The sequence below is a fragment of the Nelusetta ayraudi genome, unplaced genomic scaffold (assembly GCF_046127955.1).
Source record: "Nelusetta ayraudi isolate G7.1 ecotype Tasmania unplaced genomic scaffold, CSIRO-AGI_Nayr_v1 ptg000027l, whole genome shotgun sequence".
Taxonomy (NCBI): domain Eukaryota; kingdom Metazoa; phylum Chordata; class Actinopteri; order Tetraodontiformes; family Monacanthidae; genus Nelusetta; species Nelusetta ayraudi.
The window spans coordinates 795,460-809,662 of NW_027466077.1; the positions used below are offsets into that span (position 1 = coordinate 795,460).

The following is a 14,203-nucleotide window of genomic DNA, read 5'->3' on the forward strand; positions in this document are numbered from 1 at the left end:
AGCAATTGCAAATAACAGTAATCTGTTGCAGGGCCGGGCGGAAATTACCTCCTGGTAATAAGTTTGAGTGCTGCATGGACTTCAATTATCTGTCGTAATAATTACAGGTGCACAGAGTTGGACAAGCAAAAGATACAAAATAAAGAGTCAGAGGGGGCAGTAGAGAGCAGAACTCACAGCACTATGCACAGCACTATGTTTGCACCTTGAAAAGCTAGCAATCGCTAACGTTAGCTTGCACACTAAGACAGTAATCTGTCGTCACTACATTTCACGTGCACTTGGCACAACAGCGCCCTCTAGGTGAACTGCAGCCAGCACAGAAATCCAGCTACTTTTCCAAGAATAATTTTCTTTTCGTCCCACTTTCACAAATGCCCCCCGGTGTTTGTCGCTGGCGCGGCAGCCATAAGGGGGTCGAGAGACAAGATAAACAATTCAACCGCTTTTTCAAAAGTTCTGAACAATGGGAACCACAGGGGGGCACTGAGCACGACGGCATCAACATGCATGAAAGACACCGAGCTGTGGACACACACACACACACACAGAACACGCGGCTCCCTCCAGGCCTGCGCTCCACCACGATAATAATTTCATATATTCAAGCTCATTATATTCATATTTGTGGAAGGTCAACACGAGAGGGGGGGGCAGACAGCTGCAGTAGCGGGGGTCACCGCCATGAAGCCGTGAGACTGCAGATTTTCAATATCATCTGCCTCCGTCTCTGCATTCCAGACGGGTGTTTAGTCTCACGGCGACTCTGCTCAACAAGTCATTTGGCTGCCTCGTGTGTGTGTGTGTGTGTGTGTGTGTGTGTGTGTGTCCGATGTGGGCCTGCTGATGGAGCCCGTCTGCTGGGACGCACGCCTGCAGACACAACTGCTCATTAAGTGGACGTGAAACACGTGTTTCAGGACGTGTGTCTCAGGTGCTGGCAGAACCAATGGCCGACTTTTCTCCCGTTTTTCCTCTCTAGTGTCACGTCTCGCAGGAATAAACTAGGTGGGCACTGGATCAGCATCAACAACAACAACAACAACAACAACAACAACAACAACAACAGCAACCTTTTGCATCGGCGGAACATCTGGCGGCCGAGATGATATCAGCCTGGCAGAACTGGGACGCTGCACGCAGCAGTAATTACATGAGAGATGTGAATGATGACCCGGAGTGAAAGATGAAGGAAGGAGGTGGTGGGAGGGAGAGGGGGTGGGGGGAGGGGGCGTCTCTCTCAGGAAATCCCGCCCACCAATCCCGACCTGCTGAAGGATCCAAAGATCCACCCAATATCCTAGAAGTCACCTTGCCAGTGTTCTTCATAAAACTCTGCACGCACGCACGCACGCACACACCAACACACACACACACACACCCTTTCTGTCTACATTAAACCTGAGGGGGCATAAATAGATAGATAGATAGATAGATAGATAGATAGAACAAGCTGAACAAGCTCCTTTGCCCTACCTCGCCGCCCTTGTGGCCGCCAGTGAATTGCATTGTTTTAGAACAGAAAATGGGAGATGGGGGGCTGGAGGGTGCGACCCGCTTAAAGCAGGAAGTGGCGGCCCACCGTCCCCATCTCACTACTCCGTCGGAGCCGCACACCTCTCACTCTCGCTCTCGCTCTCACTCCGCCACTTTGGATGTGTCGCTGCCAATAAGGATGAAAAATTGGACTGTTAGCCGGGTTCCCGGTCGGCGCTGCGGCGGTGGTGGCGGCTCCGTCCTCCACCCCGACGAGCCCGGAGTAGGACGGGAGAGAAAATAGGATCTAACAAGGCTGGAATCAGTCCCACTCCTCGATAAACAGCCGCCGCGCCGCCACCACCAGGGGGCCGAACACTGAGGGTTTGTGTACTGACGCTATTAAAGTTAGAAAAATAGCGGGAGCTCGAAGAAGTACTTTATACAGGCTAGCGTTTTAACGAGAGTTGTTTGTCAGACTCACAATCAGAAGGTAGAGCTAAAGGTTATTTATTCAGTGGGTGTGGGATTTAAAAGAGCAACTTTCAACTGGGGCACTTTGGTCAAATCTGGCAGCTGTTGCAGCTGATTTCTTCCAGCACCGCTTGATTTTCCTCATTTTCCCCTTGACATCTGGTTTGGTGTGAATCAAGGAGACGCAAAACAGTTTTCTTTCAATGTGGCGTCGTTTCAAGCTGAGTGTGTGGCGTTGGGTTGATAAGAAGAAAAAAAAAACCCAGAAAAACAGTGCATTGCTCGCCATCGAAATCTGCTTTTTCCATCACGTGCCGTCTTTGTTCTTTTATCCGCCGTTTTTTTTTTTCGTTTTCAGAGTGTTTTTAATGTGCAGCCTCTGGGAACTTTGAAGCACTTTGTGAAATAAATTAATTATTATTAATAGGGATGCTCCAGTAACACTTTTTTACAGAACCAGTAGAGTACGAGTGCACAAATTTAACTAAATTGTCATATACATACAGTACATGTACAACTGGTATCTGGCATGTATTTCGCGAGTATGAGTAAAGTACTCCACCTTGGTATCGGTACTGATACTTACTGGCATTAGTATCAGTGCATCCCTAATGACGACGACGAAGACGACGACGACAACAATTATTATTATTATTATTATTATTATTATTATTATTATTATTATTAACAATAATAATAATACAATTATTAATATTACTCTTCTCTCACAGCTGTGTAGAGAGGCGCTACAGTCCATAAGCAGGAGCCCTGATCCCCTTCCACAGCACCAAGGCCACACTTTCTGGGGAACCATTTGCATCCCGGCAAACGACTCGCGCAATCCTTCATCCTCCAAACGGCAGCAGTCGTCCTCAAGGGGTCACAGCCCGCACGGCTGATTCCACATTCATATATTCACGGCCCCGCGTGTGACCTTACATTTCTCCACGAGCGGAGAAAACGAACGCCGTGGCCAGAGACGCTCCAATCACAGGATAGAAAAAACACATTCGGCACACGGCCGCACGGAGACGAGACACGTTTGTACATGACTCCGAAGGGAGGAGCTGCAAGTTTTTGTTGCGTTGGCACATCAGAGAAGAAGGATGACGAGCAGGGAGGGAGATTTTATGGCCTGCTCAACATCGAAAGGCAATAACGCGAGAGAGAGCGAACGGATCTGAAATGATCTCTGGCGGGTTGCATGAGGGCCATAGTGCAGTGCGGGGAACACAACACACAATGGCAGGAGTGAGTCAATGCAAACACAACATAATAGGAGCGGACGGCTGTAACATTAAGGTGAGGATGTATGGCTGGATGGGAGGAGGCAGGAGGGGAGGTGTGTGTGTGTGTAGGTGTATGTGTGTGCACAGATGGAATTGAGCGAGCACATGTAATTTGACAAAAATGTGGGAGTGTGATTGTGTTGAGATTGGTTGGGGGGGAAAAAACAAAAAAATAGAAAAAGCAAACAGCAAAAAGGCAGCCAGAACTCACCTGTTAGTCAGCGCTGCTGCTGCTGCGGCTGCTGCTGCTGCTGCGTCTCCTCGCGGAGCGACGTCCTCTCTGGGCGGCTCTCACTTGCACCTGCAGAGGATCAGAAACGAAAACAGAGAGCGTGTTTGAACAAACGAAGAAGGAGAAGAAAAAGAAACGACTTCAACAGGGGATTTTTTTCTCTAACAGGAAAAAGGGAGACTTATTGCGGTTCAGAGCCTCAAACAGAGCTCGCTGCTGGGTGATGTGTGCAGTGAGAAGCGTTTTGGCCTCATTGGTCCGGAGCTCCGAGACCTCGTGGTCCACTAGGAGGCTGATGGGGAAAATAGTTTTTGGGGCAGATTGGGTTTTGCCTGCAGTACCTCGAGTGGCCACTGGAAAATAGTGGACCTGATGCAGCGGCCGACTGCACGTCGTCCACGACGTGCACGCTCACATGAACACACAGCCTTTTTCCTTTGTGCCGTTGAGCGGCCGGCCATCTGCACCGGGCCGCTCTCAGCTCGGGCTTCACACAACTCGGCTCCCGACTTCCTGCTGCGTTTTCACATTCTCCCTCCCGCTCCTTCTGCTCATCACTTCTTCTTTTTTTAAAACCACTTTTGTGCCACAAAATATCTGGACGCCTAACGACGGCCGTCGCTCGCGTTGGCGCAAACAAATACAAAAGTTTCCTCGGAAATATTCAAGGAACTCTAATGATGCGAGCTGCGGTTTTCCCCTCCCCCGCCCCTCCTTCTCACCTTCCCCCGCCCCTCCCCTCTCTTCCCCTCGCCGCTGCTATCACCTGCAGAAATTACATCCTCCTCCCTCGCTCGCCGCCCAGATACGAACCCTACACGCTCAACAAGCTGCTTAACGCAACGGCGAGCGAGCGGGCGGGCGAGGGCGCTATCTGCAGACTGGAGGGGCCGAACCCCCCGGACCTCGACAGGAGAGATATCGCGGCCGCGATCTGCAGCAGGAGAGAGATGGAGCCAGAGAACCAGAGAGCCGGAGAGCCCGGCTGACCTTGAAGAGTTTGAGCCGTCAGTCACTCGGCTGTTTTCTCCCGGCTGACGGGCGGCCAGGCGGGAAGCGGCAGCCCCAGATATGTCAGCTGGGCCCAGATGTTTAAATGACGGACGGGGAGACACATGAATTAAGGGCTGCACGCAGGCAAACACACACGTATGTGTGGAGGTTTCCAGCAGCAGCAGGCAGACAGTGAGTCTCTTCTCTTCTCATCAACACCAACGCCAGAGTGCGTTGGAGCTTTTCTAGACCATAGAAGCAAACTTCAGAGGCTCAGGATATAAAAGTCCCTTTTTGTTTTCCCCCCCTCCAAGCGAGGCTGAGCCGCTGATGAATGACGAGCTTCTTACGTCGGCGTGGAAGCCCCGCCACTGTTTTCCCAGCATGCCTTGCGACGGCAGGGGGCTTCGAGGGGCTCGCCATCTGCTCGGAGGACGGCGTCCAATGGTGACTCAGTCGTTCCCGGGTTTGTTTTCCATCAACACTATTTCTTCCTGTGTCATATTGTTCTGCTCCAAAGGGAAGTGACTGGATTCAGCAGGTACGTCACCTGACCTGGTTTTGTTTGTTGTTTTGCAGTTCTTTATGCTGTCAATCACAAAAAAGTACCAAACACTATTTTTATTCTGTGCAGCACTTTAGTAGAGTTTAACTGACAACACTGAGTGACAGCAATTTGTAGGTCAAGTGTGTAATATTTTAAGATTTTAATGAGGAAACAGCGACATCAAGTGGTTACATTTTAAATTGCGGCTTTCTTTCACTCACCCTTCCCTCCCCGGAGCTTGCCAGTGAACTACGGTGGCCTGCAAGAACAAATCTAAATACCTAGTGCACCTTCTTCATCAGTGGTGTATTTGAGGACGTAGGCATTCACCCTCAATACAAAATGAGCTGTCAGGCAGCTGAATTGTCCACACCAGGCTTCCTTAGAAATATGGCAGTGCAAGATGGCAGTTAACTGGGAGCAAGACCCTTATTGCTCTATGTATACTCTTTCATATATGTATATATGTAACTGTTCTAAGGGCAGGGAAACCACATTAATGTTCAGCTTTTACCAATATAAAAGTCATGCATTTCGCCTAATTTCATACACCGGACCTTTAAAGAAGAGAAGACAGACTCCCTGACGTGCGTCTGATCCTCGCACTTCTTTCTCTTTCTCTTTCACAGTGGCCCTAACACCTGACTTTGCGCTGGGAGAGTAATTGAAAACCACTCCTGTGGAAGCAGTAGAAAAAACCTAAGTGATCTAAATAAACTGTATCTGTGCGTCACACAGTGTTGCCAATGCCGCGTCTCCACAGTTGGCCGGAGTTCATTAGCAGCCAAGTTTTCATGAAACACGTGAAAACACGGCGCGGTCCTTTATTCCGGCACAGCTGCTGCTGCCTTCTGAGCAAACAAGATTGCAGAGATGGACGAAGGCGGGTGGAGCTGTTTACTTCCTGAGTCAAGGCACCGGGGAGTCGCTGGTGATTGAACAAGAGACAGACTTGCAGCTTCTGGAAACTTTTTAAGTGGCTGCAGGAGGAGTTTTGGGAGAGTGGGACATGTCAGAAAAAGTGATTACACACTCAGAATGTTTTCACTCTGGCAATATTTTTTCTCTCCACACAAAGAGGAGTGCTTACAATCACGTAATGTGGCTCAAGCAGCCTTTTCTAATTAAAACACATCGATCCCAGTTGTACCTCTCCGGTTGCAAATTTGTTTTTATAGTTAGTTGGGTTTTTTTCCATCGCTAAGGGGATTTTAATTGGCTTTGGTTAAATAATATCATAAGTGTCCTTGATTGGTTCTCCTAAACGCAGTTAATTAGAAGCCACTACAGTAAAGAGCTTTGAGCCTTTTCATTTTTCATTTTTCGCACGAAGACACGTCGCACGTCATTTCCCACGAACCACTGAACTTATTTGCGAGTTGAAATCGAGGCCGACGGGCTGGTCGAGCAGCGTTTAACTGCATCCGCGGCACCATCCAAAGCGCAAAGGAAAAAAACTCCTCGGCCCCGGGATGCGACCAGTCGAGGTCACATATGGCGGTGATGGATGTCGACATATATCCGAGCCGGCGGTGCGGTCGGCGGAGCGTGACGGCGGATAGCACCGCGCTCGGCTGCCGCCGCCGCCATTTGAGAGGCGGGAGGTTCCATCTTGACTGAGGGCGGCTGATTCCCATCTCATCCTCCATCCTTTATCTCTTTCCTCCTGAGGTGATACCGACTGCCGCGGCTCCCTGGGGTTGTTATTCATGCGCACACCCCGAGGCATCCCACCACCATGACCAAGGGGGCTCGCAGAGCCCGACCGATATCACATCATCAGATGGGGGCGAAGTCTGGGAGGTCACAGGCAGCAGGCGACATCGCTAACATCGCTAACACTTCACCTCTGGACAATCGCTGTGTTTACAAGGAAACAGGCAAGAAACACTATCAACACCTGGGGGATAAATGTACATCTTCTAGATATGGGGCTCAATGCACCAGCTAGAGGTGAAAACATGTAGGCAACAAACAAATGTGCGGTTAACACATTGATGTATTATAAGAACTGGAAACCGGACAGCAATGTGGCGGTGATTCCCAGTGGCCACTCAAGGTACTGCAACAAAAAAATCCCATGAGCCCAAAAAGCATTTTTCCAATTTACCGCAATACAAAAATAAACGCCTTTAAAACAGCTGACAGGACGACTGTGACCTGAAACGCAATTCTTAGTAAATCTTTCTACTGTAGATTTTTCACTTATGGCCTTGTAGTCGTTTTTTAAAAAACTGATAAAGGGCCGAAAATCACCAGAAAAGAGTTTATTCCCAGCGTGACATCACAACGTCGTACGTGCTGCTGTCTCAGCTCGTTCTGATTGGCTGTGTCCTGACGTGTCCGTAAGTGACGTTCTCCAGAATCATTCTGATTGGCCAAATAGATCATGTGAGTTACAGAGGCATGACGGGAAGTGACACTGGGAACTGCACATGCTCTACAGGCCCATTAATGCGGAAGTCAAAAACTTTTTGGGTGTATGCGCTGGGTGAGCAACTTCATTGAAATGAGTGGGCCACTATGTTGGAGTCTGGGGGTCTTGGAGTCTGGGGTTAGTATCATATTCAAAACTATATGGGACCCAATGCGACACCTAGAGGTGGAAACATGTAGACAACAAACAAATGTATGGTTAGCATCGTATTCAAAACATCTGAGCCAATTGCTGTGCAAGGTCATTTCATACGTCTGAGAGTTGAAGCAACCATTTCCTGTTTCAGACAAGTTAAGCGTTTCCTTGCTTACTTTTCCAAGCGCTGGCGTAAAAACGACACATCCGACTGCAGCCATCAACATTTATTACCATTTGTAGCTTTGCAACTGCACTAGCGAATGAGTGAGTAAAGCAGTTTTTTTTTCCTCTCGCCTCTATTTGAAGAATAAAAAGGTTCATTTGCCCACCAGGCTTTCAAACAGTAAACACGCGGCAGATAATATTATCATCCTTATGGCGGCAAGATGAGCGAACAAATAAAAATAATAAGAAAAAAAAACACATATTGGGTCCTGGAGTGAGCGGCAGCAAAATGTGACTCCTACGATGGGAGCAGGTGTGTGCGCTCTCACACATGCTGCTCGTGATTACGCACTGGGGGAGAGGAGTGGGGCAGGGGCGCTAAACTAGGGCGAGCACGGCGGTAGGGGGAGGAAGGTGGTGGTGGGGGGTCCAGGATGACGTCGTGGAGCGAAACATGTGGTTTCTTTCACTCTCTCCTCCTGAGATATAAGTATAAAGTCGGCAGCGTTTAAGAAACTCTGAAACTAAAAGGTCAAATCTGCCTTGTCTCTTAAATCTCAAGTTAAACAGAGCCGCGGCGCTGAAGTTTATCCCCCTGAATGCAAAGTCAAATGGCCCTGTGGCATGTTTTTTGGCGTGTTTTTTTGCCGAGTGCCTCCAGAAAAAAAATAAAATAAAAACCCACCGACGCACCTTGCGTGGAGCCGTGGAGAAGATCAAAGCCGCTGAGAGCTCGATTCTGAGGCCAAAAGGCCTCACTTCGACTCTCAGAGCCTCGATTGGGCTTTCATTCACTGCCACGGCCTCGCCGTAATTACCGCCAAGAGACGGAGAAGACCCCCACGAGGATGAGGAAGAAGAGGAAGGGGGGGAGGAAGAGGAGAACGAGGAGTAGAAGGAGGAGGAAGAGGCCCCCACGCGCTCTCATCTCAAAGAGCCTTGGCAGGGCCTCGCTGTGCCCGCCAAATTTCTTTCTTTCTTTCTTTCTTTCTCTTTCTTTCTTTCTTTTTCTAATGCAGCCATTTCACGTCCCTCCTTCCTTCCAGCGGGAACACGCTGAAGAGGTATGATTAGCACCAAAGTGCAAAGAGGGGAATTTTAAAGGCCGAGCCCGACTGAAAGTCGAGCCGACCTCCCGCTGGGACACTCGGTGCTCGGCTGCTTTCATCCTCTCAGGTAAAAACTTCTCAGGGAGATTTGTTTGGACTGCGGCCGCTGCGATTACGAGTCACTCTGTTCTCTGACTGGTAGGTGTTTGTTTTTTTTTTTGTTTTTTTCCCCCTTCATTCTCCGACAGTTGGCATTTTTCACCGTGTTCCCAGGGCTTCTGGTATTCTGCCCGAGGTGCGTTCACTGTCCTCCAGGTTCGGGTTGAAGCCAAGTTTCGTCCTCATAAATGAGACATTGCAGCGACGCTCTATTGAAGAGATTCCTCCGTTTATCAGCTTGTGAACGCAGCGATTATTCTTAGAGTGAAAACACACGAGCACATCTGACATGGTTTTCAGAAATAACAGCGGGCACGACGACGACAACAGGCGTTGCGTTGCCTAGCAACCAAGCTGCTCTTTAACAGTAAAGAGTCGTGCGGCGTGCAGCGCAACATTAACCGGCAACTGATCCGCCTGATTTCTCCCGTCGGCCGCCGGAGGAATCAGCAGAAGGTCCGCCGGTGTTGGAGACACGGCAAGCAGACTCGAGCAGACTCTCGCTATTACACCCCCACGTTGTTCCACTTACGAGCCGCCGGCCCGCCAGCCAGCGCGGCATTAAACAGGCATCTGGCTGCTTTGGCTCGGAAAGCCGCGTGTCTGTCCCTCCGCGCCTCCTGACTTCCGACGGCGGGCGGTTAGCAACTTGCTAGCCTGGCGGTCGCCGCTAATTAGCGAAGCCACGAAAGGGGAGTGGCTTTGGCGAGAACGGGCACAAAATAAAACCACACTGGGAAGAAAGTTGAATCAAATTGAAGTCGTCCTACTGATCAGTTTGGTTTGATTTATATGCAGAGAACACGAGGTGACCAAGCAGCACCAGACTTCACCACAAGGCTGCGTTCAAATACATCCCAGCAGGATGAGCTTTGCTGAGCACACCGTCTCAGTTTATAGTTTAAAGGTCCAGTGTGTAAAATTTGGCATAGTCGTGTGTGTGTGTGTGTGTGTGTGTGTGTGTGTGTGTGTGTATTGCTCCTTGCTCCTGTTCCCCCCCTCCACGTTAATTTTTTGACAGTGCCCTAAATATAAAAGGCGTTGTCATGCAGGGGGCTTCCTTCAAAATTTTACACACTGGAACTTTAATTACATTAGCGCTGAGGCTGTGATGTCAACAGCACGGTGGGAAATCGAAAAACTGACCAGTCACTGTCAGAACCGTCCATCTATTGATCGGCATGGCCTCCAAAAAAGATGAAAAGAAAGAACATCGCTACCAAATACAATTACCCTTTGAAAAAAAAAAAAAAAAAAAAAAAAGTTCACTAAGAAGAAAGGCTTCCACGTGTCTTTGGACTGATTAGCACGTTTCGGGGAGGAAAAAGAAATAATAAAAAGAAAAGAAAAACACAACCTGAAGAAACTGTCAAACCTAAGCCTCTTATTTAATTAGAGAATGGAAAAAAGGGGGGGGGGGGAATATCTGCAGTGAAAACAGCTCCTGCAGAGGAAAGAGGAGAGTGTGGAGAGCAGATAGGGCTGTCGCGCTCGCCTGTTCCGAATGTGCCAGGACTGTTTGTTCTCCCGGCACTCAGGAGTGGCCTTCCTCTAGTCTGTGAATATTTACCACGGCGTCTTTTAATCCCACATGAGGGGGCGGCTGAGGAGAAGCAGCACCCACGCAGCCCCCCAAGGAGTGGAAAAAGGGGGATTAAACCCTCCCGTTTTTAAACGCTGCTGCAGTGAGCCGCCCACTCGGCCGCTTCTTTTAATATATTTTTTTTTTCAAATTCTGACATTTTTTTTCCCTTGATTTTCAGAGTTTCTCAGCCTCCCCGCGGCGGCTCAACACAAACAAACGTGTATTGACACTGACTCGGTGTGCGCGAGCGGCCTCTGGCTCAGCCGTCGTCGTGAGTCACCGCCGGCTGATCTGAGAGCAGTTTGGGAGTCGGTTGTGTGCCTGGCCCAGATATTTCACACCGCGCAGCAGCAGCGGCAGCGGCAGCAGCAGCAGCAGCCGCAGCAGCCGCAGCAGCAGATTAGAAACGCAGGAGCGGCTTTGATCCCAGACATCTCCTCCTGCCACCTTCCCGTCAGTCGATGCTGCACGGAGGACAGCTCTCCTCGCCAGCCCGGACTTAAAAAAAAAAAAAAAAAAAAATCATCTAATGATAACGACAGGATTCAGAATTCAGGATCCAAGTTTGACGGCGCTCGCGTTCCGTTGGTTTGAAACTGACGCCAGCTTTGCGTCACATTTGCAAAAGGTTGCAGCAGAGAAAAAGATGATATTAGCACCATGGAAGGTTTTGTTTGTGGGGTTATCAGGAGTGAGTGTATTGAACAGGTGGAAGGTAACTAAGTACAAATACTTTGATATTGCACTGAAGTAGATTTTTCAGTTATCTGTACCTTACTTGAGTATTTCTTTTTCTGACGACTTTTTACTTTTGTACACAAATGTTTCGACTTTCTGCTTGATTTGGAATAACAAGCAGTTACTTTTGTGTTTGAAAGTGTTTAAAAGATACAAATTCTGTTCAAAGGAATCCACTTATTATTTATGATTATAGTTGTTATTATAGTTAAGTGGAGTTGCTGTTAAGTGGCGCTGTGTGAACCATGCTGATGTGTAGTTCAATATGAAAGTGGATGATATTTTAGAGGGAGATTATGATCAACCAATGTATTCATTGATGGCAAAAAAATAAATTATTACTTCAGTACATTTTTACTTTCAATTGAGTAAATGAGTTGTACTTAAGTACACAATGTGAATACTTTTATTATACCATATTGTGACAGGGTCTCCTGCAGCGCAGCGTGTTTAAGCCCACTGGTTAGTCGAGTGCAGGCACACGGCAGGAGAGCCGCTGTTGTGCGTGTGCATAAATGGCTGATTTAGAGCTTAAAAATTCCATCTAAAGCTGATTTGCACACTGCCGCGTATATTAAATTCAATTTCTCAAAGCATGTTAACTTGTTTACATTCAACTATAAGTTAAAGTGGTGAAAACGGAGTGAAGATGCACTTATGTAACATGAGAACGTCGAGACACAATTACATCACGGTGCATTTACAATCAGACCCAAATGCTAATGAGGGGTGAAATTGAGTTTGACCCGAGAATGAGTCATTTTTGTCAGCAGCAACCCACACTGAGACACTTACGCGTGGATTCACGCAGTTCTTCCCTGTTTTCCCGAGTTCCTGGCGGCGCTTTATCGCGACCTGCCGACAACATTCAGAAGAGGCTCCTATCGGAAAATGCTGGAATCTGAATAACGGACTTATGTTGAATGCAGAACCCACTGGGCTCCATTAATAACCTCCAATTGCAGAGATTGTAGACTGCAGTCTGTATTAGATAAAAAATTATTTTCAAAATTAATGCAAGGCTATGGACAACCTGCGTTTTTACACATTCAACACATTTTGGAGCCTCTGTTTTTTTTTTCCCCTGCATTTTTTCCATTCCTGCCAGCTGTGAGCAAAAACACACACAAACAAAAAGACAAATTAAAAGTTTAAAGTACGCCTGAAGAGATAAGACACGTGTTCACTGTGATCACATTTCAAAATAAGACATTTCCCCTCTGGGCTCACGTTGGAAAGTATGACAAAAAAGCGAAAATACAATACGCATCTTGGATACTACGACTGCGTACACGACAGACACACAACCCAATCTGTAATATCTGCACATTACACCATCACACAGGAGCTTTTTTTCCCCTCCCATACAAGCAGATTGACCTCAGTAAGTTGACGAGCCAGAAGGAACCTCGTCTGAATCCTTCGGGATTGATAACACGTGGCCATCTGCGGAACGGGACCACGGGAAAAGTGTTGTGTGAGTGGCGGCAAAATTTGGGGCACAAACATTCTGTCGGTGACACTCCAACAAACAAACAAACAATCATTTTTCACCGCCAGTTTGAGCAGGCGCCAACGTTTGCAGGCCTCCCACTGCTGCTTTCCATCCATCCATCCATCCATTTTCAATACGCGGGTATCTTCCTGCATTCAGGTTTGCAGGGTTCTGCTGGAGCCTCTCCCAGCTGTCATGGGGTGAAGGCAGGGTGACACCCTGGACAAGTAGCCAGTTCATCGCAGGGCCACATAGAGACAAACAGCTGTTCACACTCACGGACACACCTACGGACAATTTCAGTTTCCAATTCACCTCACAAGTGTGTCTTTGGACTGTGGGAGGAAGCCAGAGGACCAAGAGACAAGGGGAGAACATTCAAACTCCACACAGAAAGGTCCTAGGCCCGGAAATCTAACTCACAACCTTCTTGCTGCTAACCACTAAGCCACTGTGTAGCTTTCCTGATTTTTATTTATGATTTTGTTTATTATTTCTTGATTTACTTATATATTTACTTTATAATACACTACCAGTCAGAAGTTTGAACACACCTTCTCATGCATTTTTGTAAATCTATTTTACAACTTTCTACACAGCAGATAGATACCGAAGACATCAAGTATATGAGCAAGATAGATGTCATTATGCAGCAAATAAAAACATGTTCAATAACTCTGAATATGTTTTTTATGAAAGGTGGCTATTTTGAAGAATTGACACTTTCATTGTCAATTACATACTGTAATTCCATGTGTGTTCATGCATCGTGTTGATGTCTTCAGTGAGAAACTGCAATGTCAATAGTCATGAGAATGGAAGAACAGACATTGAATTCATGTGATGTGTCCAAGCGATTGACTGCTGGTGTAGATTTGAGTTGAGTCTGCCAACCGTCGGACGTTTCAGGGTCAAAAAAACTCCAAACCATCCGATGGTTTCTTTCGCTCAACGGCGAACAAACATGCAAGAAAATTCACTCGACCAGGAATCTCTCTTCCCAGGGAAAATATACGTTTTCCAGGACATGGAGCGGGTCCAACCACCCTCCTCCCCCACGCTCCCACCCTCCCAGCCCTCCCCTCTGGTGGTGTTGCTCACGCCTCCCGCAGCTTGCCGTGACCGCGATCTGTCTCCAGCACTCTGGCTCACAAAAGGACGTGTCCACGCCGAAGGGGGAGGGGGCGTGGGGGGTCGTGAGGCATTGTGGGAAATGGCTTCCCCGTGGCCATTTTGAGTACGGCCGGGCCATTCTCCTCACTCACCCTCCTCCTCCTCCTCCTCCTCCACCTCCACCTCCCCCACGACGTGTCGCCTCCTCTTAAGCCTACCCGGCGGGAGGCTCTTCGCTCTCCATCCGTCACCGTGTGACGACATGACGGAGACGAAGCGGCGCCGCTGCCCCGGACGGTGCAGAGCGCCGAGG

General features: G+C 48.3%; 1 long non-coding RNA gene across 1 annotated transcript in view; it reads right to left on the reverse strand.

Annotated features, from left to right (window-relative positions):
• Positions 1-3,462: 3,462 nt before the first annotated feature.
• The window catches only part of LOC142890671 (uncharacterized), a 48,048-nt gene continuing 37,307 nt past the window's right edge, over positions 3,463-14,203 (reverse strand). Inside the window, exon 3 of the long non-coding RNA XR_012927106.1 lies at positions 3,463-3,540. This is a non-coding gene — a long non-coding RNA (uncharacterized LOC142890671). The remainder of the gene's footprint in view (positions 3,541-14,203) is intronic.